Here is a 26,636-nt window from a genome sequence, read left to right as displayed (position 1 = left end):
TGTCAATCAAAATGCAAGAAAGACAGAACACTATTGGGGAATGGGGGGGAATGGGGGGCAGAGCATGAAGGAGGGATGTGCAATGACACAAATGCTCCCCCACAACCAGGTAGCTGCCTGGGTATCCTCCACTCAGCAACAGCAGGAAGTGCCAGAGTGGACTTGGCAATAGCAGTAGAAGTAACCCTGGGAAACACCAATGTTCAGACAAATTATCTCGATGGATACCAGCTAAATGGTTTTGCGCCTGGCTTGAGAAGGACACTCTGATCTCTAATATCACCAATGAACCAACAACCAGTGCTACCTGAAAACAGCAATTGCCCTCAGAACTATGGATGCTTTTGCTATCCTTGGGTGAGATTAGAAAGTGTGGAGTGTGGAGTCTTTATTTTCAATTATTTCAGGACCCTTGTTGAAACCTGTGTATTTTTATGCTTTTTCCCAATTCCATTCTGGGATAGGCCAAATATAAGGCACTAAGTTATTTCTTTTGCATTCAACTCCACAAATTTGAACCTCTTTTGACTCTTTCCAAAAACTGTGGAGATTAGAACTGTTTTGTTTCTTGTGACCTGATGTAATTAAAATTTCAATGGCCTTATACCTCATATGAAATTCTGAATCGTAACATGATCCACACCACACTCTTGCCAACAAGGCTGTACGATATGTGCGGCCCCTTGGGGCCCCTGAGGTTCCCCTGATGGGGGAAAGCCTCTCTTTAATAGTTCTGTACCATGATTGAGAGACCCAAGGGACCTTTATTCGGTCTTCAAGTTGCTCTTTATTTTTATTTTTTCAGAAATCTGGCATGCTGTCTGTACCAGACTTAGCATGCAAGAAAGTACAGCAAAAATGATCACAAGATGTACATTGTCAAGATTTTTAAAGGTGTTTTACCCAATTAGCTCTTAAAGCATACTTTATTGCTGCCCTTCTACCAATAACTAATCCTTTGTCTGTCCACGTAACCTCTGCACTGCAGCTTCCCACAGCCAATCACCCTGTGCTGCCAACACTGCAGAAAATGGTGTAGATGAAGAAGAGGCAGCAGCTCAGACAATGCCCAAGATCATCTATCTTATCTCCTATATACCTTCATACTAAAATCCCAAAACTCTAAACTTCTCAGCCTGTGACAAACTACACTATTTTCTATTATCTATTTCACACACTTGTAGACTCCAATCCATCCCAAAGTCTTGGAAGCAAAGGTTGAAAGCTGTGCTTCCCTGGGAGTCAGGACCCCTCAGAGCAGACAGAGAAATATTCCATGTGCCTTGGGTTCCAACAAATGAAGAAGGACCAGCCTCTGCCCTAAAACCTCCATCTAGTAATCATCAACATCTGTATGCTTGCTACAGCCCTGCCCCAGCCCAGGGCCCAGCTGGGGCCGCTGGGCTCCAGGAGCAGCTCCAGGCTGGGGCCAGATCCCAAATCCCACCACTGTGAATATTCACCTGCAACCTCCAGGCAGGGTAAAGAGAAGTCACCACCTGCCTCCTCCCTCCGCCCCTGCTGATTTTTGGCCTGACTGATTAGATCCTAGCCAGATGCAGTTATCCACTGCAAGCTGCCAGCCAGAGCCAGGTGACCATTCTCAGGCCCCGGGCGAGATGTTCACTCTTCCATCCTCCCTCGAGTGAGAAAAAGGAATAAGATGCAAGTATGTAAAGGAGCAGCCTGAAGACATTAAGGTCAGTGAAGAAGAAGTCAAGTCTGAGATGGGAGGGATGAGGAGATGCCTTAATCTTGGGGCTGAAATCCTCTTGTAAAGCTATGGAGAAAAAGACTGTTTTTCCCTATAACACATGAAACTATGGGGAGGTGAAAGTGTTCATATTGTAGATATCAAGCAAATACCTCCATGCTAAAGTAAGCAGATATTAAAACAGCTGCAATCTATGAGATGTTTGAACAGAGAGAGAAGAGTGAAGACCCTGTGACCTCAGGGAGAGAAGAAGACCTCTGTTCCCAGAGACTAAGATAATTTTAGAGATAGATAATGAGAACCATTGCCTTTGAACAGCTCATCTTTAAAACTGCACGCCATAAGTTGACATGGCCCATAAACACAGCTGTGAGAAAAGCTTGTGGAAAATGGGAGGGACTTCATGATTGCAGATTTCCCCAGGAAGCTGCTGTTCATGAGGGAGCCATGAAAGAACTGTTTTTTCTTGTGGAGAAGTCTCCATAACATGAACACGAAGAGGGACTTCTCTCCTTAAGTGAACTGAAGAAACACTATTTTAGAGGTGATAAAGTGACTGAAATTTTAGGTTTTATTTCTTTACATTGTCAGTGGGAAAAAAAGGTTGTGGGAAGAGGAGAAGTGTTCTGAAAGTTTTGTTCTGATTTTTATTACTCTTTATTTTAGTTACAGTTAATAATTTTTTCTTTATACCCTTTGAAATTTTTGAGCCTGCTTTCCCTTTCTCCTAATCCGACTTCACAGCAGGAAGTGAGTGCACTGGTGATTGGCCAGCACTAAACCCCACCACACTCATTGGTGAGCCACCTGGGAAATCTCAAAATTGGTGATTCTGCCTGGTTTCGAACTGAAACCTGTGCAAACAGTGTGGGGGTTTTTAACCAATGATATGTGTGGGAATTGGAAAAACAGATACTTCCACAGTCATGGAAGGGTTTGATTTGCAGCCTTGGGGGAAGCTGGGATTGATGTAAAAATACAATACACAGACATTAAGTAGAAAAATCATAGACTTATGATAGTTTCTATAGTTGTAAGCATGAATATGCCTTAAGTAAGTCAGAAAAAGAAACAAATAACTTTCCTAGGCATCGTACTAAGGAAGTTGTGAGAAAGCTCAGAAAAAGAATTAACACAATCCTTATCTTAATCTCTGCACCTGGTGTTTGTGAACATGTGGAATGTTTGTACGTGAAGTTTATGAAAAGATATTTACAAAATGGTATTGTTCCTAATTAACTAATGGTGTGAGGGGTGTTGTTTAAAGACCAATCAGGTTCTGCGTGAATGATCCTGTCTATAAATACGTGTAGTTCCTAATAAACCTGTCTTCGTGCCCTCTGAGCATTGGAGTCAATGTCGTCTTCTTTCAGCCATTCCTATCTCAATGGTGACACCTGGTGACCCCTCTGGAAACTTCAGGAAGAACGGGACGCTTTGGAACTTCCCACTAGGAGACACCGTGGCAGTCCCGACAGTCCTCGCAGGACAGACTGGACGCCCTCGGGCCTCCATTTAAGAGAGGAAACAGCGATTTTCCCCATGTGTACTAGAGATAGCTGATGTTTTTGTGTCCATAGGTAGCAGCCCAAGGCCAAAGAGCTAGGGTGGAACGTCTTTTCCCACTATAGCTAAGGTGTCTACAACCCTGGGTGGCCTACTGTTCATGCAGGCTGGTGGGAAGGGTTTCCTTTAACATGGGGAACCAACCTTCTCTGGAAGAGAGATTAGTACTTTCTGCATGGAAGGACGCTTTGTCAGGTATGGGGGTTCCTGTGTCTGTTTGCTTTACTTGCCTGGGCAAGGTCCTGCACATCATGGGTGGGGCCACGCCACAGTTAGTGGCTGGGCGCTGCTGCTGTGCTGCCAGCAGCTGGCATTTCTGTGCCGCAGTTAGCATTTGTGCCCCCCACCATTGTGCCCCCAGTGGCTGGCTTCTCCATCCTGGGGCTTGCAGCCAGCCCCTTTGCTCCACAGCTTGCAGCCAGTTCCTCAGCTTTGGTGTCTCCAACCAACCTGCCATCCTCTGCTGCACACAGGCTTTCCCATCTGCCCCTGTCCCAGGAGGCAGACAGTGACAAGGACGAACACCAGCCGCCCAACAGGAGCGTGCCCTGGCAGTGGAACTCCAGCACCAACAAGCAGTCCCAGAGCCATCTCTGGACGTTGCCCCCTTGACGGGTGACTGTGTGACTGATGAATCTTCGCCGTTTTTGGGAATTAGTTAAGTTGCAGGCTTTAGAGAATGGAGACTGGGACCTGATAGAAAAGTTGGGGTTGTCCAGTGGTGGACTTACCAGCATGGGAAATCCGGGCAAAGGAGCCACAAATGGTGGTCAAGTAGTTAATCTGGCATCTCAGGAGGAGACACAGGTGGATCAGGGATGCAGTGTTCTGCCAAAAGGGGGAGTCCAAGCTATTACCATATATAAAGGTGTTACAAATACAGAACAACCTGACAGGCATGATGTCTTTGGCTGGCGAGTTGTCCAAGATTTGCAAGATAGAGTAGCGAAATATGGCCTTGGTTCTACACAAGTTATGCAAATTATCAGAGTGTTAAACACTGACCTGCTTGCTCCATTTGATATTAGACATAGAGCTCAAATATTGTTCCAACCTGTGCAATTTGCAGTTTTTCAGGGCAATTGGAGGCTGATCGCTCAGAGGGTTGCAGAGGAGAACATGCAATTGCCTCAGACTGATCCTAGATACTATGTGGGGGTGGATGCTCTCATGGGGGAAAATGCCTTTTCTAATCCTGATCTTCAGGCTACCTGGAACCCTGCTGTTCTTGAGCAAAGTCAAAGGATAGGGCTTTTAGCATTGTTAAAAACTATAGAAACAACTGCCTCCAAGTCACGATATGTGAAAATAACTCAAGGAACCAAAGAACCATTTCTACCATTTGTTGAGAAAATTGCAACAGTCCTGGAAAAGCAGATTGAGGATGATCATTTGAGGCAGATGTTATGTAAACAACTAGCAAGAGACAAAGCAAACCACGATTGTAGGAAGATCATAGATGCTCTTACAGGTGACCCAACATTAACAGACATGGTCCAAGCATGTTCTAAAGTAGGTTCTGTAGACTACAAAACGTCTGTTCTGGCAGCTGCCTTACAGCCAGGTCGGACACCCTCAGGGGATGGACAACAGAAACAGGGGAAAAATAAGGGCAAGCAAAAACAGGGAACACAGAAGCAGAAAGGAACAAATACTAATTTCTTGTGTGCTAAGTGCTTAAATGCAGGTCATTATGCAACCCAATGTAAGTCCAAAGACCATGCCAATGGTCAGCCTTCGGTTGGTTCCAGAAACAGAAAAACGAGTGCAAAGGGGAACTGCGCTCCAACACAAATGATTCCCCAGGGTGTGGTACCAGCACAGGCTAAGCCCAGACAGCTTAGGGTTAGAACCCAGGGAGCAGCTGGGGTGGATGTACACACTGTAGCAACAATCATTTTAGAATCTTATTGTGTATATAAGGTTCCTCTGGATGTGTTTGGACCTTTGGGTCAAGGGCTGTGTGCGCTCCTTGTGGGAAGATCTAGTGCCACACTCCAAGGAATCTTTGTGCATCTAGATGTCATGACTCTGATTTTGTAGGTCAAATTTGTGCTATGGTTTCCACACCCACCCCCCCCCGTCACTATCCCGGCAGGGACTCGTATTGCTCAACTTGTGCCTTTTCAGTCATGTGTCCGTAGGATAAACCAACAGACTCATGAAGATGGCGGCTTTGGATCCTCAGGACTGCCACAAGTCTTCTGGACTGCAGATATTTCTGTTCAGCAACCAGAGATGACATGCACCCTGATTCTACCAGGTGCCAGCCCGCCTCAGATCCAGCTTCGAGGTTTGGTCGACACAGGGCCTGATGTGACAGTCATCTCCTTCTCTGCGTGGCCTCCTACATGGCCTTTGGCTTCCATAGGTTTGGTCATCAAAGGGGTGGGGGGTGCAACACAGACCTTTGTAAGTCAACGGTCTGTGCTGATCAAAAATGTAGATGGGCAGGCAGCTACAGTTCAGCCCCATGTCACTGCAGTTCCTATCAACCTCTGGGGGCGGGATGTATTGGCAGCCTGGGGGGTACAGATTGGGATACATTTTTGATTTGGGTCACTATGCTGCCTTTACAGTGGCTAGTGAGCAGACCCATCTAGGAGAACCAGTGGCTCCTGATAAAAAAAATTGGTTACCTTTCATGAACTGGTTCAGGAACAATTGCAACAGGAACACATTGAGCCTTCTACTAGTCCCTGAAACACCCCTGTCTTTATAATAAAGAAAAAATCTGGGAAATTAAGGCAGTTACAGGACCTCCAGAAAATTAATGCAGTGATGGAAAGCTTGGAGGCATTGCAGCCTGGTATGCCCTCACCCACCATGCTCCCTATGGGATGGGAAATTTTGATCATTGATTTAAAAGATTGTTTCTTCACAATTCCTTTGAATCCTGATGACAAACCAAAGTTTGCCTTTACTGTGCCTGAAAGGAACAATGCTGAACCTGTGCAGAGATATCAATGGAAAGTTTTGCCTCAGGGCTGTAGAAACAGCCCAACTATTTTTCAATGGAATGTGGTTCAGGCCTTGTCCAGAGTCTGCAAGCAGTTTCCTGGTGAATATTGCTATCACTATATGGACAACATCCTGGTGGCAGCATCCACCCAGGAGGAGCTGCTGAGGATACAACCTCAGCTGTTCGCTGCTCTGCATTCTTATGGGCTGCAAGTGGCTCCAGAGAAGGTTCAACAGCATCCTCCTTGTAAATATTTACAAGCCAAAATTCTGGATCAAACCACTCAGCATCAAGAGGTGCAATTCATGGATTCCATTAAGACTCTGAATGATGCCCAGAAATTGCTGGGTGTCATCAGTTGGTTACATCCTTATTTAGGGCTAACCACAACAATTGTGCCCTCTATATAATATTCTAAGGGGGATCCTGACCAGAATTCACCTTGGAAATTGACTCCTGAATGCGACGAGCGCTGGAGGAAATCCAAGAATCTGTTTCTGCTTATCAAGTTCATCACATAGATCATACCATTGATATCACTGTCTTCAATACCAATCCAGATTTTCATCCTACAGGCATCATTGGTCAACAGAGTGACAAATAGTCTGATCCCTTGCACATTTTGGAATGGGTCTTCTCTCCCCACCAGCCAAAAAAGACAGCACCCATGTTGTTTGAATTAATCGCTTATTTGATAATCAAATGCCATCAAAGGTGTTTGCAATTAATGGCAACTGATTCTTCCAATAGAGTGGGAAGTCTTTGAAAGGAACTTCATTAACAGTGCTCCTTTGCAAAGTACCCTGCAAAGCTTTTCAGGGCAGACTACCTATCATCTGCCCAGTCATAAGTTATTGCAGTTGGCAAATTCAACCAATCTGTCTTTGTGGCCAAGAAATAGCCAGGTGCCAATGCAAGGACCCACCATCTTCACTGATGGCTCAGAAAAAAACAGGGAAAGCCATTGTTACTTGGAAGGATGAATCTGAGTGGCAAGTGCTGGAAGGCCATGAGTCAGGCTCAGCCCAGTTGGTTGAATTAAAGGCTGTTGCCATGGCATTTCAGAAATGTTCTCAGATGCCTCTGAACTTGGTCACTGATTGGTCACTTGGTCACTTGGTCACTTGGTTGCAGACATAACTAAACTGGATTGTTCACTTCTGAAAGAGGTCCATAATGCAGTTTTTTTTCAGATATTGAAAATTTAGTGGTGTGCAATTCAGACTGAGTTCATTTGTATTACATCTTACACATTCAGAGTCACACCAATTTACCAGGTTTCATAACAGAAGGCAATGCCAGGGCTGACAGGTTACCAAACCCTGCCTGAGTAGCACCTCAGCCTGACAAGATTGCACAAACCAAAGCGCCACATTATTTTTTCCTGTCAAAGTGCACACACTCTGCCTAAACAATTTCAGTTAATGCTAGCCAAGTCTTATGACATTGTCAGTTCTTGCACTCACTATCATGGACTGTCTGCACCTTTCCCAGTGGGGGTGAACCCCAGAGGCCTAAAAGTCTTGCAGTTTGAGCAAACAGATGTCAGTCACATCGCTGAGTTTGGCCAACTCAAGTATGTGCACGTATCTATTGACACATTTTCCTCCGCCATGTGGGCATCTGTGAAACGCGGATGAAAAATCAAACCCCACAATTCCAATAAAGATTTGTAGGGAATGGGTATATTTATTCACAGCTCTGTGGGCGTATGTCGGGACTCATTGCCCTTCAATGGACATGCGCACCTCTGAGAACTCTTGATCCTTTTTTGTTACCCTTACTAATTTCCATATGCATAGAATTTCACAATAGGTTAATGCATATTCATTATGCTGATTCCCCATTACACTTACAGCTAATTACACTTATACTCAGTTTTTGTCAGAAAGTACAGAAAGAACTCCTGGGTCACTCTGCCCTGTTTTAAGGTCCGAGGAGTCTTTCTTATCTCTTATCTTTTAGTGTAGAAATTTGCATTCTTTTCCTTATCTGGAGTAGTTTTCTTAGGGCTGCATATTAACTAGACTAAACAGCAAATTTAGCAAGCTCAAAGTGGCACATCTCACCTAAATACAAATAGATTTCTACCCTGTTAAATTTTCACTCTGTCTCACCTGCTCACACTGGAGAAAAGGGTCGCGACATGATTGCCCATTGGAGGATGGATTTTGTGATTTTGGGAATACTTTCTTCTGTGAAAATTGATAATGGTCCTGCCTACATCTCACAGAAGATGCGGCAGTTTTTGCACTTATGGGGAGTCTTACATATACTTGGTATTCCTCATTCTCCAACTGGTCAAGCTATTTTTGAACACGCTCATGGTACTTTAAAGCATGTTCTGGAAAACCAAAAAAGGGGAAATTTTGGATATGGGACCTAATCACTAATAAGTGGGAGGGCTTGTGTGAGCTTATCACTTGGGGTCGCGGGTATGCATGCATTTCCACAGATACTGGGGTACACTGGATACCTGCAAGGTGTGTTTGCCCTGCCTTGCAACACCAAAAACAGAATGTGTCCAACAGGCAGCCTTCAAATGATGATCAGGATGTTGATCAATCCAATGGTCCCTCTGCAAGTAGGGAATGAGCACTCTTCCTTTTTTTCTGGAAAAGGGCTGTTGACAAGTTAGACTGCCAGTTCTTTGAGCAGACTAATGATGTTTTGTTACTGTCTTAGAATTACTACGGATTTCTTGTAAGAAGGAACAACAAGACTTGATGTTGGTAAACAGATGTGATTGTAAAGAATTTGGTGGTATATGTTGGAGAATCCCCCCGCCCATTTTAAGTCAGCATCTGATTGAGGTTCTGACTGATAACTGGCAAATTGCTAAACGGACCTCTTCAGATGTGTTTGTTCTCCTTCCTGCAAGGGGTCCCGCAGAGGATTACAAATGCCACCTATTGCTTTAAACTAAAAATGGGGACCTGTGGTTGCTGACAGTTTAGTCAGAAAAAGATAACTTTCCTGTCCTGGGAAAGTTGCGAGAAAATTCAGAGAAAGAATTAATACAATTCTGATCTTAATCTCTGCATCTGGTGTTTGTGAACATGTGGAATGCTTGTACGTGAAGTTTATGAAAAGATATTTACAAAAAGGTATTGTTCCTAATTAACTAATGGTGTGAGGGATGTTGTTTAAAGACCAATCAGGTTCTGGGTGAACAATCCCATCTATAAATATGTATAGTTCCTAATAAACCTGCCTTCATGCCTTTTGAGCATTGGAGTCAATGTCACCTTCTTTCAGCCATTCTTAACTCAATGGCAACAGAAACTTATGACATTGTATGGGTAAATGGTGAAGGGTTTATAGTGTAGTAATGAAATAGTATAGAGTAGGTTGGGAGTTTGGAAGTTACAATAGAAGCATATATGTGAGACAGAAGCCTATTGGTCAAAAGTATCCACAATGCAGTATAAGTAAGTAAAGGTGATAGGTTAGAAAAGCAAAACATACCTTGTGACAACTGTCTATTGGACTAGAAGGTTATATATTGTCCTGTAACAAAGAACTTGTGACTAGTTTGAGCTATGGTTGACTGCTTGCTCCTCTAAAATCTTACAGCCTCTGAGACTGATGTTTATCTGAGCAATAAATCATTCTTAGCCTGACGATGGTCCCATCCCTTCATTATTAGCAGTGACAATTATAGATAAGGATGATGAATAGTATTAAATTAGATGTGTGGTTTTTTTGGGGTGTTCCTCTGTTACTTGCAATATGTGGCAGCCTCTATAGTACAGATGATATTAAGCCACCAGGATGGCATTAACAGATTATATGGCTTACTTGGGGTGGACTCCTTTTGTTTACCCTTAGCCATGCCAGGAGACCCTTTCCGCATGTTTAATTGGTATCCCAAAAAGTAATTTTACTGGTTTTAAAAAATTGATAGGAGCCAGAGGATAGTCATATGAGGGAGAAAATAGATCAAGTGCGAAGGATTACTGTTGTAATATAAGTAGAGGTGGTACAAAATTGGACACATGCAAAAGATTGGGGATTAGGCCAAATGGCAAGGGCTTCCAAGCTGGCATGATAACACAATCGCTGAATGAAATCAGACTAGAGCCTCAAGAACTAGACCTGTTAGAATTGGTACCTGGAAATTATTGCTTGTTTTTAAACTGCTTTTTAAACCCAAAATCAGTCCTAGTCCTATGCCCCAAAAATAATAGTGTCATCCTTAACCCCAATTCTCCATGGTAGAAGAACATGACTAAATATTGCCACAATTGGATTTATCCTGGAAGTGTTGGCAAAAATGAGACTATAAGAAAGCATCCACCAGGTGTCTTTTTAAAAACCTGTTGGGATAGGGCATGGCCTGCAATCCCCAGTAATCCATTTGGTAGCCCTTGTTATTTAGGAAAACTAATCATGTTTTCCCCTAGCATGCGCAAAATGCTGAATATGACTATTTGGAGAGAAGGACTTAGCAAGAGGACTAAAAGAGCAATCACAAGCTTGGCACCTGAGTGTAGGAAAAGGAATAACAGTTCTTTACTAGAAAATACATACAGAACAGAACAGAACAAACATAGAAGTTTCCCACCCACTAAGCACTGTTTCCTCTCTGGTGTAGTTATGACCATTGCTGGTGGGGGACACTGGTGGCTCTGGTGAGGCAGAGAGGCTGTAGTGACTCACACCCAGCAGGGGCAATGGTGGCTTCTGACAAAGGGAGGTGATTTCCCTGAAACTCATGCAGGTAGCAACCAGTCTCACATTACCAAGTAGCAGCAGGGAGAAGAAGGAAAAGCAGGCAGATTTGATTGTAGGGCCAAATTGCAGTGTGGCAAAGCCCTGGAGCTGAATACAAAAAACTCCTACAGTACCATGCAACTGCTCTCCTCCATCCCTGAATGGCAGGGAAGAGGGACCCACCCTCCAGCCAAGTCTCAGGTCATCACCAGCAACTTTCGTGGTATTATGCAGCAATTCCAGAAACAAAACTCTGATCAGGAGAGTCCAACCCACAGCCAAAATTCTCTAAACTCGAAGCAACTTCATTGGAATGCCAGTCATTGACCACTTCCCTTTGTGTTGTAATCACTGACTATTCACCCAGAAAGGCTGCTCTCTCCCTTCCAGCATCTCCCTGACAGCAATGGGAAAAAATTCACTGAGAAACCTAAGCCACAAGAGTAGTGCAGGGACATTATCTCCTCCCCTAGTGTGTAGGGGTTTTGTTTGGGCAGGACCAAACCAAAGCAGGACCTCCTTTGTTGGGAGGTTTGCATATCCCCTAGTCTTAACCAGCCAAGTAGCTTCTGCTAAATTTCCATTTCCCATTACCTAACACTCTTAACACAGTCTTCAGCAGTCCATTATACCACTCAGTCTTTCCAGAGGCTTATGGGTGATAAGGGATGTGATGTCCACTCAATACCTTTTTTCTTTTCCCAGGAGTTTATGAGGTGGTTTTGAAAAGTAGCCCCATTGTCTGATCTGATTCTCTCTAGGGTACCGTGTTGCCACAAAATGTGTCTCTCAAGACCTGAGATTGTGTCTTGAGCAGTGGCAACAGTTTACAGGGTTTGTTAGCAGCCAGCCAGTTCTTACCTCTACCATGGTGGGTATGTAGCTCTTGCCTTGGTGTGTTCATCGCAGTGGTCCAGTGTAGTCAGTTTGCCAGGCCTCACCATACTGGAAACCCAAATGCCACCCTCTGTTCCAAGGAGATTTCACTTGTGGGGCTACTTTGATTGCAGTATGCTTCATGTTCATGAAATATATGTGTGATGGCCTCTGTGGTCAGGGGGATTGCATCTATGGTCAGATGGGCTTGTCATGAGCCCATCTGTCTTTTGTATCCTTTCCTAGATGCCCTGATGTTTCATGGGCCCATTGCGCTAAAAATAGTTCATGCCTTCTCTTCCAGTCTCAGTCTACCTGAGTTAATTCAGCTTTGGCAGCCTTGTCTACCAGTTCATTGTTCTGATGATTTTCAGTGGTACAGTTTTTGGCCATGTGAGCATTTATATGATCATCAGAGTTGTGTTTTCCACCCATGCAGCATGGCCTCTTGGCTACCAGGGCACACTGATGGCTCATGTTCAGCCTGATGTCAATCAGCCCCACCCCCCCAGGTCCCTTTCTGCCGGGCCACTGTCCAGCCACTCTGTTTCCAACCTGTAGCGCTCATGGGGTTGTTGTAGCCAAAATGCAGGACCTAGCACTTGGTTTTGCTGAACCTCATATCATTGGATTTGGCCCATCAATCCAGCTTGTCCAGGTTCTTCTGCAGAGCCCTACAACCCTCCAGCAGATCAACACTCCCCCCTAGTTCGGTGTAATCAGCAAATTTACTAATGGTAAATATGATCCTCTCACTCAGATCATCAGTAAAGACATTATACAGGACAGGGCCCAACACTGATCCCTGGGGAACACCACTGGTGACTGGCCACCAAGTGGATGCAGCCCAGCCAGCCAGGGAGTCCTTTTCCCATCAAAGAGTGCACCTGTCCAAGCTGTGGGCTGGCAGCAGCTATTCCAGGAGCATGCTATGGGAGATGATGTCAAAGGCTTTGCTGAAATCCAAATGGACTACATCCACAGCTTTCCCTGCATCCACCAGGTGGTTCACCTGGTCATAAAGGGAGATCAGGTTGGTCAAACATGACCTGCCCCTCCTAAATCTACCCTGGCTGGGTCCGATCCCCCAACCATCCTGTACGTGCTGTGTGATCACACTCTTTCTCATCTGCCTTTGCATCCATTTCTGAACAGCCACTTCTTGTTGTGTATTAGGACCAATAAGAATTAATTCCTTCACATTAGTATAGTGAGAGAGTAACCCAGAATGGCTGCCCAGTTGTACTGGGTTTATGAGGCAAGGCTTTGGTTGTGTGTTGTGGGGGGTACCGCAGGGGTGGCTTCTGTAAGAAGATGCCAGAAGCTTCTGCCACATTGGACATAGCCAGTTCCTGCTGCCTCCAAGCTGGACACTACACTTGCCAAGGCTGAGCTCATCAGCAATGTAGATTGCACCTTGTATGAGAGAACATATGTAATAAAGGGTAAAAAATTATGGAAGAGAGGAATGAGCAAATGTGAGAGAAATGGCTATGCACAGACACTGAAGTGGCAACACTCAGTGAATAAGAGATGTGCTCCAGGCACCAGTCCAGAGATTTCCCTGTCTCTGAAGGATACACCACTTGAAAGGGACATGCACAGCAGCAGTTCATGAAGGACTCCAGCCCATAGGAAAGACCCATGTTGGAGAAGTTAATGAAGTACTGTTTTCTGTGGGTAAAACCCCATGCTGGAGCTAGGCAAGAGTGTGAGCAGGAACATCAGAGACATAGTGTTCTGAACTAAACACAACCCTCATTCCCACATACCCCTGCACTGCCCATGAGAAGGAGGTAGATGAGTTGGGAGCCTCAGAAGAAGGGAGGGATGTGGGGGAAAGGTGTTTTTATGTTTGTTCTTATTTTGCAGTGCCCTGCTTTATTTTATTGACTATAAATTAAATTAATTTTCCCAAATGAACTCTATTTTGCCCATAACTGTGATCAGTAAGTGATCTCCCTTTTTCTGCCTCAACTTATGAGCTTTTAATTTTTTTTCGTTTTTTCCTCTCTGTCCCATTGAGCAGTTGAAGTAATAGAGTGGCTTGGTGGGCACCTGATGTCCTGCCAAGGACAATCCACCACACCTGTCCTGGCTGTCAGGCTGGTTTTTGGCTTTTCCACTGACAAGCAGTGCCCTCCTGGGATGTTGCAGTTTACTGAATAGTAATAATTGATACCTGCAGCAGCTTTCTGGCCACAGAGAGCAGCCACAGACTTTCCCAGGTATTTTCCCAGGGCAGGGAAAATTGTTGTGAGAAGATCAGAGAAAAGAATGAGAAACAATTCTTATCTCCACTTGTTGCACCTGCTGTTGGGCACATGTGGAATGTGTCTAGGTTTGGAAGGACAGGTGTCTGCTAAGAAAGGCAGGAGCCTCCCCTGAAATGGAAAAATGTAGACCCCTTTCTTCTGAATTGTAATAAATTTGAAATTAAGTGGGGACTCTCAGGCAAAAAATATGGGAGCAGGAATAACAGTTCTTTATTAGGGAAGAAAATAAAAAATTAAAAAAAAATTAAAATAAACAATGCAGTAAGCAAAAACAACACTGACAGAGTCAAAATACAACATGACACCCTGCTGGACAGGGTGTTGGTAGCAGTCCAATTGGAATTGTGTCTGCAGTCCTCCTGGAGTATCAGGTGTGGTTCTGTTGGAGCAGTGATCCTGTAGAAAAGGGTGTAGTCTTCCTCTGAAGAGGCAGTGGAAGAGGCAGCTGTTCCTCTGGGAAAATCCAGCGCAGAAAAAAGCTGTGCTGGTGGGCCAGAATCTCAAGACTATATGCAGGTAGGAATGCTTGACTCCTCCCTCTGGGCAGAGCATCTCACAATGGGATGCTATTGTTCTTATCAGTCATGCAGTGGTGTTCAATGGCCCATTATCAGCAGATGTCTCCCTGCAAGGAGGATAGATTGTGGAAGAGATAAGGAAAAACTGCCCACTTAACACAAGACAACTGCCATGCAGATGGCAATAGAATACATCTTGCTTTTCAATCTGGGGCAGTCATGGAGATTTGTTTACCAAAGGGTGATTTCTTAATTACACACTGGATGGTGTTTGGATTGATTAACTAGTTAGGTCAAAGCTGTATTGGACTGTCTGTAAGGCTTACTTAATAAGTATAGTATAGTGTAAGATGATATAATGAAAGAATTGATCAGCCTTCTGCAATCATGGAGCCAATGCTAATTATTACCTGGCTGTGGGCTTGCACTGACAGATACCAACACTCTCTTGTCACAAATGGGTCTTAAGCAGGCAGAGAAGACTAATTTGTTTCATTCCCTTTTGAACTGTAACAGGGAAGAAGCCTAAATGAAATTCATTTCAAATATGTGGAGACAGGAAAGGGTTTGTCTAACAAGAAAAGAGAAGTATGTGAGGCCTGGATGTGTTCAGTCACATCTTCACAGATTTTTACAACTAATCTTCCATTCTGAATATAAAATAGTTATTTCCCAAGGCATGGCCTTTAAGTGCTGAAGTCAAATGAGTTACACCATTAAAAACTGAACTGCACCTCAGCAGTCCACAATCTCTGGCCTTCTCTGACCATGAAAAAAGTAAAAATTTTTGTTGAAAATAGCTGGCTGAGGGAATATACTTTCACAAGATGAACAATTCCATGTAACAGTCACAGGTCTATGTCTCCATTATCCCAGGTCCCAGTAAACAAGTTATTCATCTCTTAAAAGCAGTCCTGTCTTAAGTTAGCTCAGGGAAGGAGCTAGAACACAGGAGTAGTGCCAAGAAATGGCTGTGAAATTTTTATTTATGGTTTTCTGTCCTTCTAGGACTCTCTCGCAACCCCAATTTCCTCAGAGAACTGTTTTGGCAGAGGGGATGCTTTAGAGCCTGGGATATGAACTGCGTGGGCTGTAACCAAGAGTCCCTCCATGTGGCTTCCTAAGTCTTGCCTTGTTTATCCCACTGTCCGTGCCCTTGGGATAGCCTCAGGGGCTGTTGATAAATTTTGAAGTCCAACTAGTTTGCACACTCATGGCATTTTTCATCTGAGCAGCAAGTTGTTAATAGCATCATCAGTTATCTCCTCGATCATTGTGAAGAACACACTAACAAAAATCTGGAAAGCATTTGGAATATCTCAAATTATTTCAAAGATTTTCAAAAGCACTCATAGGGAATCTGGGCTGATGCCATTCCTCTACCCCATAACCTTTAACTGATCATTCCCACAGTAGGTATCTGCTGCTTAATTTGCAAATATCTAGTGCTAAGTTATGGAAGTTGCTGAAGACATTTAAGTTATTAAACATTGGTAGAACATTAGGCATTATGACTCCGTGTAGTACAAAACAGCTTGTTTTTTCATTGAGGTTTTAATTTTCAACTCAAAAGCAAGCATAAACATCCGTGTCATAGTCCAATTTATCTCATAATTCTATTGCATACTTTGTAAGAAACATCCATACAATAGACTTAATTGTTGGCAGAGACAATATAATTCTGTTAGAATGCTTCACCGAAACACTGCAAATACAACACATACATAAATTACTTCTTACTGATGTGAAGGTCCCTTTCCAGTTAAGCACACTGTGCTGTGAGAATACAGAATGGCACATATTTTCTTCAGAACATATAGCAAAACTGCATTGTCTACTGAAAGACCTACTGGAAATTAGTCTGCTGAAGGGTCAAAATTTGAAAGGTAATACTAATTCTCTTTAAAATCTTAGAAAATTTCAGTGCTCAGAACCAAAGAAAAGGGCATTTGGTTATATTTACTTCCCAGTCAATAACTATTTGTTCTTCCGTTTAATTTGAGCTAGGAATAGAGAAAAAAAATTGCTCTATCACTGTGTCACCTGCATAAGCTGTTATATTTGTTGATCCCTTCCTCAGGAAGACACAAAAGAGAACACTATTCTCATCAACTCCATCGGCTGTAGAAGAACTCAGCTGTGTAAGCCAAAATTACACATATCAAAGCACCTTTGATCACTTCATTGTCTGCCAAGTTCTCTCCAAAGCAAGCACTGTCTTCCATAATGGATTGTATTACTTTGAAATGTCAGATTTAATGTGTGTTCATTCCTTCAGATCCCTGATACCGTCTAAGGTGCTGACTGTGCAGCACCACACGGAGAGCCTTGCAGGTGGGTCTATTAATTTCAGTGTGTTCCTGCTTCTCAACAGCATGTGGTTTAATTGCAGAATTGGTGAAGCAAGGGCATCACAAGAATTTATCTCCATTTTTCTGTGTGTGCACAACCACAAAGTCATCCTGCAGTGTAGGTTTGAATGAGTTATGGGACCATAAAAAAGTACTTCAATTCACAACGCTATCAAATCTTTGTCATGAAACAAAAACACCTGCCACAAGAGTTTTATTCTTACTTGATAATCACAGCACAACTAGGCATGGGACAAAGCCATCATTTAAATGGATATTATTATGCAGCAGACATGCTCTGAGGAACCATAGTCTAAATTTAGTTACTAATTGGAAAAACACATTTTACAGATGTCATTAATTAGCCAACAATCTGAGAACTGTCTCTTTCAAAAAGGAAATGTAATAGTCATTAGTAAAGTACCCAGCACAGGATTTGACTTGTTTTGTCCGATAGATCCAGCAATGGGTCATTACTCATGTAGGTAACTTCTTGTTTTCTACAGATAAAATTAATTCTAAGCTACATTTAGCTAATACTGAGATTATGCCCTTGAGAAGAAACTGCAGAAATACACAGCAAGCCAGCATTCTTATGTCACTTTCCAGAGTTTTATGAAATTCCTCTTGTCTTTCAGTCTGTTTGGACACAATCATCAGATCATACTTTTGTCTAATAACCTGGTGTTCAGAAAGTTAATTTTTTATAGAAGAGCTAAAATGCTGAGGAATTCCTGTAGTTTTAGGAGTCAGGTCCCTGAAAAATCATCTGTAGCATTAGTAAAATACCAAAGCTGACACTTAGGAATGATCAAGTAAGTTAGAATAAAACTGCAATATAAGGAACAGGATGAAAGTTGACAGTGGTGGGAACATACCTTTTTCTGTCAAATGAAAAATCTTGAACTCTCAAAGAAAAGAATGTATCAAATATTTCAACCAAGAGAAAAAAAATTGTTGTTAAATGTTACTATGTTGATTTATGTGATCTGTGGTTCAGTGGCCGTATGCACTCCATTTTTTTATTCTTTGCACTGGATCATATTTCTCATATTGTCTCATTTTGGGAAGGAAAATGGCTCAAGAAACTTGTAAGAAATTCTTTGGCCATAGGCATATTTCAGGAAATGTAAAATGAACCTAGGTAGCCTGAAAATGGTAAACTATAAGGACAAGGGGCATCTTTTCTGCAATATAACTGAGGCACACTGCTTACATATACCCTCAAGCACTGGGTACTTGGCCAACTCTTCATTCCAAAATTTCATTTATTAAGGTCTCGCTTTTCCAAAGGAAAAATATACTATGTGTGGGAAAGACTTACCCTTCAGGAAATTAAAGATATTTGTCTCATTTTGAGTTTTGACAGAATTATTTTAGTTAGCTCTGGAAAACCTGAACCCCACTCATGAACAAAATCCATGTCCCTTCATTCATTGGTTTTGTTTGTTTCTGTTTTGCTTGGTTGTTTTTTTGGTGGGTTTTTTTTGTTTTTTTTTTTTTTTTTTTTTTTTTTTTTTTTTGTTTTTTTTTGTTTTAGTTGTGTTTTGGTTTTTCTTTCTAGCGTTAGATAAATTTCAAGCAATTTCCAAGTATATTGGTGAAAATATTTTAGAAGGAACTCGACGAAAGTAGGACATGGCAAACACTAAACAAAGCTTTAGGATATCTTTTGAGAGTCAAGCATGTTTCTTAGTGAAATGAAAATGCAAGGATTTAGCTTCTATTGATTCTTAAAAATCTCAGAGGCTTTGAATGGCATGGGTTTCCGAAGACACTTAGACTGTGCTGGTTGTGGAAATTTCTCTTGGAGTTTATGGAGACTGAAAGGTAGCTCAAGAAGGAGAGTCATCCTACCTTATCTCTTCCAGCTTCCTGGGTTAAAACCCCAGTTTTAAGAGTCATTCATGGCCTTTCACTATGGATGAAATTGGGAAACAGTGAACATTTTTTCCCACTGTTTGTTTAGGAAACCCTTCTGGGTTTACTTCACTCAAAAAATAATTCAATGCTAATGTTTTCCTCACAGAAAATGATGCATTTCTCTGTTGTCTCTCCTGGGACATTCTGTACAAATAATTTCTGAACAAGTTATCAGTCATAGCCGTGTCTGTGTATTCAAATTTTCTTTCATGGATATCCAACCTACATTTTAACCTCATCTATATACACACAGCTTTAATTTAAGTAAACAGTGAAACATGTACATGCCTTTTCTACTTTAGAAGATACCTATAAAACATTTTTTTCTGTCTGGCTTAATTTTTGCTTTTTGAAGTTAAAATTAAGCTGGTGCAAATCTTCCTATTTGTTAGTCTTGGGATCCTTTATAAAGAGTTTCCTGAAGGGACTTAAACTTGAGGCATGTAGCTTGACCACAGTGGCTCACCCAGGTCCTTCAATACTGTTTCTATACCCCGATTCAGAGAAAAACATCTCAGCAAGTATCATGTGTTTGGAAAATACATTTTCTTTCAGTATTTTCTTACATAGACAGTCACCTCTGTGAATATTCTGGCTTCTAAAGCCATTTACTAGTACACAATTTGAAAGAAAATCCAAACTCAATTAAAGAGGATTAGCTCTCTCTGTCCCACGAGGTGGCCTTTCTGCTTGCATCTCTCCTGCAGCTTTCAGATTCTGAGATTCATGGCTGTTACCCTGTGAGCCAAAGTCATATATATGTTGTGTTCAAGACATTCAGTGTGAGAACAGAGAATGGATTGCTTGCTAGCATAAGCACAGCTCTGTGTGGCAAGTGGCATATAGTTGTTTGTATACAAATTCAGGCTATTGTGCAGCAGACAAAATAAGACTTCAACTCAAAAGAAAATGAAAAATGTTGTTACTTTTGCCACTTCCTTTTACCTGTAAGTATTTATGCAGATGCAATACTTTAAGATCAGACAAGAAGATAAATAGAAATAATTTCCACACATTTACAGTATATCATTTAATGATGTTTCAAGTCCTTGTATTACTTCAACAGGCATGGGAGGCACTGGAGAATTTCTGGACGTTTTGTGTAAGTAATCATCTCCCACCCTCTCACCTTATTTTTCTTTCTTTTCCCTCCCCGCCTCCCCCTCCCCCCCCCCCCCCCACCATGGCTTTTAAGTTTTTTAGATAAGAATGTTGTACATAATTTTTTTCTCATAAATCTTTGCTAGCAGATAATACCAGCCTTCTAGATGGAATACAGGAAAAAATGCAATGAAAATGCCCCTAGTCTCAAGAGAAAAATGCTTCTTGTCATTCTTTTTTATCAGAATAAGCACTTATTTATCAAAATGAGATAGAAATATCCATTATTCAAAAGAAGATGTCTAAAACACTGTGTACGTTTCAATAAAATCACAAGAGTTCTGGAAGCAGTATGGCTGTTTCCTGCTGGATTATATCAGACAAGCTGTCCTAGTTCAGAGTTAGTTTGTATTGCTAATATCACTATGGCACCAACCCACATCTTACATCCCCATATTTGGGGGCAACAGTCTAATGCTGTCTGTTGTGGCAACAGGGAGAATAATCATCACAAGAGGATGCCAGAAGGGTTAGCAGTTCTTGAGGAGGGTTGGTGGAAAAATGTTTCTACCTTTAATTTTCAGATTAAGATTAAAAGTTAAAACAATCTCCCAGTTGTCTGGATCTTCAATTCTGCCTTCCTTGGTGGAGCAGTGAGCTGCTTTGATACTGGGACTAGCAACAGTCTGGTGGGATCCAGAGTTTCCTCAAATAGATCTATTGGGTCTTCACAGGGATCTCCAGAGTTAATCATGTTCTCTTCCTAATGGAGTATGGAGAAGCTCCACTTTTTCCTTTTCCCTCATATCTCTACCTATATGTGTCCTTCCAGCTTTTGCTATACTTCTTTTTCTGTTAGAGTGGCTATCACTGACTTCTGACCCTGTATTAAGTTATTTCAACTTGAAAATGGTCAGAAAAGTCTTTGGGTGATGTTTGGTGGTTTTCACCTTCAAATAAGTTTTTTACTATATCATGTGCTGAGCTCACTCAGCATGCAGTCAGAGGAGCACTAGGGCCGGTATAAGGAAAGGAACAGGTTAAGCAGTCATGGTCAGAGCAAAAAGGAAGAAAGGAAAGAAGAGATTAATGAACTGGACTCCTTTAGGGTCAAGCAGCCATCAGGTCAACTCAGCTCATGTGTATAATCAGCCTAACTCCATTATTTATTAATGGAGTTAAAGCTACCTTATCAGCAACACTATTTCAATCCAAAATGCTAACTTTGTTATTTAAGTGAAATGATTTTCATGTTCAAGATCCTATTACTTATCATCCAGGAGTTTATTTTTACTTCCTATTGATATTTCCTATCAATATGTTGATGGTGGGACCAGGCAGTTTGGTGAGGCATGATGGATACTGCAACACTTTATGACAAAAACCATCCCAAAAGAATTCTCAGGCAGTACAGTTAAGATGTTGCACCTGAACTCTTCTTCCATTTTGTATCCTATTTCTTCTAATTGAGAATGTGCCCTTTGAAGCCATGTTAAAAAGCCAGGATGGTTTGAGATAGTAGAGAGGAACTGGTCATCCTTGGGATTCTTCCAATATAAACTGAACAACTGACTGGGTGTGAGGGATTGCAGTGTAACACAGCAAAACTCTCTGTTCTAAAGGGAGCCAGTTCTGACAGGCTTGTCTGGAGGTGTATTCAGAAAGAATAAGCAGAAGGCAAGCAACTTTAAAAGATGGGGTTCCTAGGAGGAAAGCCAAACAACAAGATCCATCTGCTCCAGAAGGAATCGTTGTTCCACAACTAGAAGAGGTTGAACAATTAGGCAGAGATACAGCTCTGTCTAAATATAGTTCCAGAGATTATATAGGTGTGTCTTCTGTTGCTTGTATTCCCAGTGATTTCCCTGAAGTGGTATCAGTCTGAGCAATGGTTATTATGTTATTCATGTCTTTATGATCTGTATAAACTATTTAAGAGATATGGGGAAGAAATCTTTTGTATATGGCCTCTAAGGTTCTGGGCAAGTTACAGCTGACTGTTTTTCCTTTATTTAAGCCTGTTTGTTAGAGGAAGAAGAACAAGAGGAGAAACCTTTCCATTAAGTCATATATATTTGTTAAAAATCTTTCACCAAAGTTTCAGAAAATACACTCAAGGCAGATGCTTACAGTGTCCTTTGGTCTATAGGGGAGCAGGAAACACCATGCTTTGTTTTTCAAGGAACAAAGATGTGTATCAGTTCAAATGCCATCCTGACTGTAATGGGGAAAAACTCCAATAATGGCTGGACAACATGAAAGGAAACTGTGGAAGGTACACAGAAGCAGCAGATGCCTGGAGAATACAGAGTGACAATGCTGGTGGATGCATTAAAAAATCTGAAGGAATAGAGGAGAGAATGAGTTTTAACTTGAACTTAATGAAGACTACAGGAAAATGGAGAACCAGATCAATAGTCACAACTGACTTGATCTAGCATACGCAGCAGTCCTACTGTAAACAGGGCTTTGAAATAAGTGGCCTCCAGATGTCCCTTTAAATCAACATTTCTGAAAGCTTTTGAATTCTTGCAGTGTCAGGTGAGGATGTGCTGCTATTGTCTGATTTTTTCTGATTTTTCTACATTGCACAAGTTTTCAAAGACTTCTCCTGATGGCCTAAGTGCCAGGGATCCTTCCCACCTGGAAGGGCAGCCCACAGAGGAGCAGGTGGGATGAGGCACATGAAGGTGGGTAGGGATGTGAGACGGGGGCAGGCTGCAGGACAAAGTCTGTTGGTCAATTTTATGATGGGATATGGAATTGCTTGTTTCTTGGTAAATGGGTAGAGAATTCTGGTAATTATTATGGGGTGGGGACCATATGGTGTGCTGCAGGTGTGCCTGCCAGGTCAGTTGTAAAACAAAAGGTTTCCAGATCAGGTACCAATGCTGATAAAGGTTAGTGTAAGCTGGCAATATGCTGCAAGACCTTAGAGAGGCTGAAGCTTGGGCAGCTGGGGAAAGCTCAGCTCTAGCCTTTATGTTTTCCAGATGAAGGATGCTGCACATCCCACAGGTCACTTGAAGACAGTACGTATCTGTTAAGCTGCAGGGGCATAGTCTTCCTAAATTCCAGAATAACCATAGCTGTGTTTTACTGTTTATCTGCTGGCCCAGGACAGGAGTAATGGACCTCACTCAAATCCTATCCCATCTCCTGCTGTCAGGGAGCTGTTCAGCAGAGCTCAGTGCCCCTGCCTAAGGCACAGAGCTTTCACCTCCTGCTCCTGACAGCCACTGAGAAACACCCTGGGTCCCCTTTTTTGTTCTCAAGAGCAGGAAAATTTGACAGAAGTGAAAAAACATCTGGCGGAAAGGAATGAGCAAAAAGTGAAGCCTGCCCAGGGCTGGTTTTCTTTGTGCATGCAGCTGTGAACAATTACTATCACACCCACATGCCACAGCACACACATAATCATGCCTTGTAGGCACAGCCCACAGCAGCCACAGGGTGCTTTCAGCTTCTGTGGCAAAAGAACATCCCAGTTACTATCAAATTCACTAGACCTGCCATGATGGACACTCCATCTCCTTCTCAATGCACTCACTGATAACCCAAATCAATCATATATGCATGATTTTGGTATCACAGCATTTCAGGCAGCAAAGAAGGCAAAGGATAATGAATAGAAAAATGCAAATACAATATCTCCTGTAGAAATCTATGTTTTCTGCACAGATTTTATACTGCCTCTTAGCCTAGGACCTGTGGGCTGTATCAAAACTAGGAGTCGCAGTGACCTAACTGCCTACCTGTGTCTGTAATTAATTCAGAAGAGCTTTCCAGAGCAGCTTCCCTTGCTATATAAGCTATGAATATAAATAGACATGATAGTTGAAGGCTTCATTTCTAGAACAGTGGAAGAATTTTCTAACTCCCTGGGTTTAGTTATTTAAATCACATCCTAATACAATTTTGAAGCAAGAACTGGGAATATGCTGTCTCCTCAAAGCTTCTTTCTGTGCAAAGGAAACCAGGGCCCAAAGAGGTGCAAGGAGCAGCATGACCCCAGGGTAGGACACAATATATTCACTAGGTAGCCTCTACGCAGCCTGATAAGTAGGTCATTTGTTACAGACACTTAATTTAGGCATTATAACTTATTTTCAAATTGGCTGAAAGGGCCATCATGGCCTGACAGCAAGCTCTCCAAGATGCTCATTGGTCTTGTCACAGTAACTTTTAGAAGCCACTAAAATAAGCATTTAAAGTTGGTGTCCTGAAAATAGCCCTGGACATCTGTAATGTCCCAAATCCAGGTCTCATCTTCCAAAATTTCAAATGTAGGTCTCACATTTTTAAAAGGAAATGGTTTTACACATTTTTATGCAAACTTTTGGGTGGCTTAGGTAGGAGCTAGAGTGCTTTTCAGGAGATGGTAGACCTGGGTTCAATATTTACTTGAGCAGATTCAAATCCACAACTTCTGTCCTAGCACCAGTATGATTTATTTTACCAGGTTTCTAACTTAGCTTAGTTTCAGCATTCTCTAAATATCTCCTTGAGACTGAATAACTGTGACAAGAAATACTTGTGAATCACTAAGCCAGGTTAAGAGAGAAGAGGTGCAAGAATCATCATGTAGTTTGGGTGCTTGGATGAAAAGGAGGGTTTCTGCTTCATGTTCTTACTGCTGTCCCTTCACTTTATTCTAGAAAGTTGTCTAATATAAAATAAATTTGCATATTTGAGCTAGGGCTTCTGTGGACTGTACTGTAGAAAAGAAAGCTGCTGAAGGAAGAGACAGGACAAGCTGAGGTACATCCAGACCTCTGATTCACAAAGAGATGAAAACAGACCAGACTAATCATAGAGAACATGTTAAAAGACTGTGTTGTGCTGAACACTGTACACACATCTACTGCTGTCTTAGGAACAGGTGTGTATGTCCAGTAAAGAGATTCTTTAACTAAGTTTGTATTCCTGAATTATTGGCATGATGTCCTTCAGAAGAACTAATCAAGAAATCAGTGTGGTGAAATTCTGATAAAAAGCACAAGGTTAGAGATTTTCTAGTGTTGAGACACCATTTTTGAGATGGTTACAATAGAGAGAGTGAGATGTTCTGGGACTGGCCTTTGGCAAAGTTATTTGGATGCCAGACTGAATGTTTATGGTCTACAACAGCACTGCTTCATCTAGATCATGCCTAGGCAGCAACTGTGTTCCCTAGTTTTAGACTGGTGTCTTCCAACAGAAAACTGGGCCAATCATTCCAGCCTGGAACAATCATCGCCAGCAGTGTTGTGCAGGCAGCTGAGGGTTTTGAAAATCACCCACACTCCTGCCTGGCAGATCCAGCTGATGAATTTGAAGGTTGCCAAACCAGGGAACCTTCCCACCGCCGTGTACAAGCCCCCCTCAGCAGAACTGGGGCACAATGGCCAGCCTGTGTGGGGCAGTACCATGAACCTCATACAGCATTTCAGTACTCCTGGCAGACAGGAGGGCCCTGTGCGGTATTTTCACCTGGGTTGGAACCAGATGCCTGGAATGCCAGGATCTGAAAGCAGCTTGCTGGAGTTCAAAAGAAAAAGATGGAAGTAATGGGCCTCAGAGTCATTGAATGATTAGCTTGTGTTGGGACTGACAACCATGGCAGCAGACTGGGTTTCCAATCTTAATGCCAATGTTTTATGACAATATTGCAGCCTTTAATCTGAAATAAATAGACCTGATGTTGTTGAACAAGATGAAGAAAAAATAAGAGCATGGGACTGCAAAGAAGTTGTTCTATGACTTTTGAAAAGGCCACATATTTTCTGATTTAGTATTCCCTTTATAAAAAAACTGACCTATTCCTTCTCACACTGAGAAGTTATTTGGACATATTGAATTCTTTGGAGGAAATATTTCCATCTAAATCTGTCTACAGTCATCAGATAAATTCTGAATATACACAAGGGAAGATTTTGTTCTTTGATCAACTTAAAATTTGACTGTGTTGACAGCAAGTTATGTCTGATCTCATTTAAATCACTGCATTACTCAGTTTGCTTCAACTAGAACTGCTCTGGATTCACACCAGTGTATGTCTAATGAAGTTTGACCTTGCTTTTCAGACTGTTGCATATAATTGTTGTCAAATAATCTTTCTGCAGGCTACTCAAATTTGTTTCTTCCATGCTGAATGATCACTCACTGCCAGGCAAGTCAACTCAGCCCCTCCCGAACAAGAAAGGTAAAAATTTTGTCCTATTTCACCTCACCCAATGCCCAGAATTAAAGCCGAGATATTTTTGCTTTTTCTTGGGTCCTCCAGTCCAAGTTGAACCAGGAATATTTGTTTGGGGACCTCTCATATCCTTGTTTTCCTCCAACTAGTGAGTAATATTCTGTAGTATTCTGACTTCAGAGCTCCTCATCTACTGCTCAGAAGTTACAAAATGTCTGGGAAATCCTAGTTATTTCTGGGAAATTTTATATATGTAGGCTAATATATAGGAAATAAAGTACTGCCACCGATATATGAATAAATTTGCACTTATATAACACAACCAGAGAAGTTACTGACATGCCATCTCATATCCCCTTTCCAACAAGAGAGAGAAAAAGAATCTCACATTTTTCCTGCTAAAAAGCTGATATTTAGATAAATATATAGAAAGTGTAATTTTGAGACGTTGCAGT

At 42.1% G+C, this 26,636-nt stretch overlaps 1 long non-coding RNA gene across 2 annotated transcripts in view; it reads left to right on the top strand.

Annotated features, from left to right (window-relative positions):
* The window catches only part of LOC146768705 (uncharacterized), a 74,478-nt gene that overhangs the window by 25,267 nt on the left and 22,575 nt on the right, over positions 1-26,636 (top strand). Inside the window, exons 5-7 of one of the 2 annotated variants that reach the window (XR_014955075.1) lie at positions 16,907-16,962; positions 19,969-20,004; positions 26,108-26,187. This is a non-coding gene — a long non-coding RNA (uncharacterized LOC146768705). The remainder of the gene's footprint in view (positions 1-16,906; positions 16,963-19,968; positions 20,005-26,107; positions 26,188-26,636) is intronic. The other variant, XR_014955076.1, reaches the window with a different exon arrangement.

Source organism: Lonchura striata, chromosome 1 (assembly GCF_050655825.1).
Source record: "Lonchura striata isolate lonStrDom1 chromosome 1, ASM5065582v1, whole genome shotgun sequence".
Taxonomy (NCBI): domain Eukaryota; kingdom Metazoa; phylum Chordata; class Aves; order Passeriformes; family Estrildidae; genus Lonchura; species Lonchura striata.
This window is presented reverse-complemented; position numbering and strand designations above follow the sequence as displayed.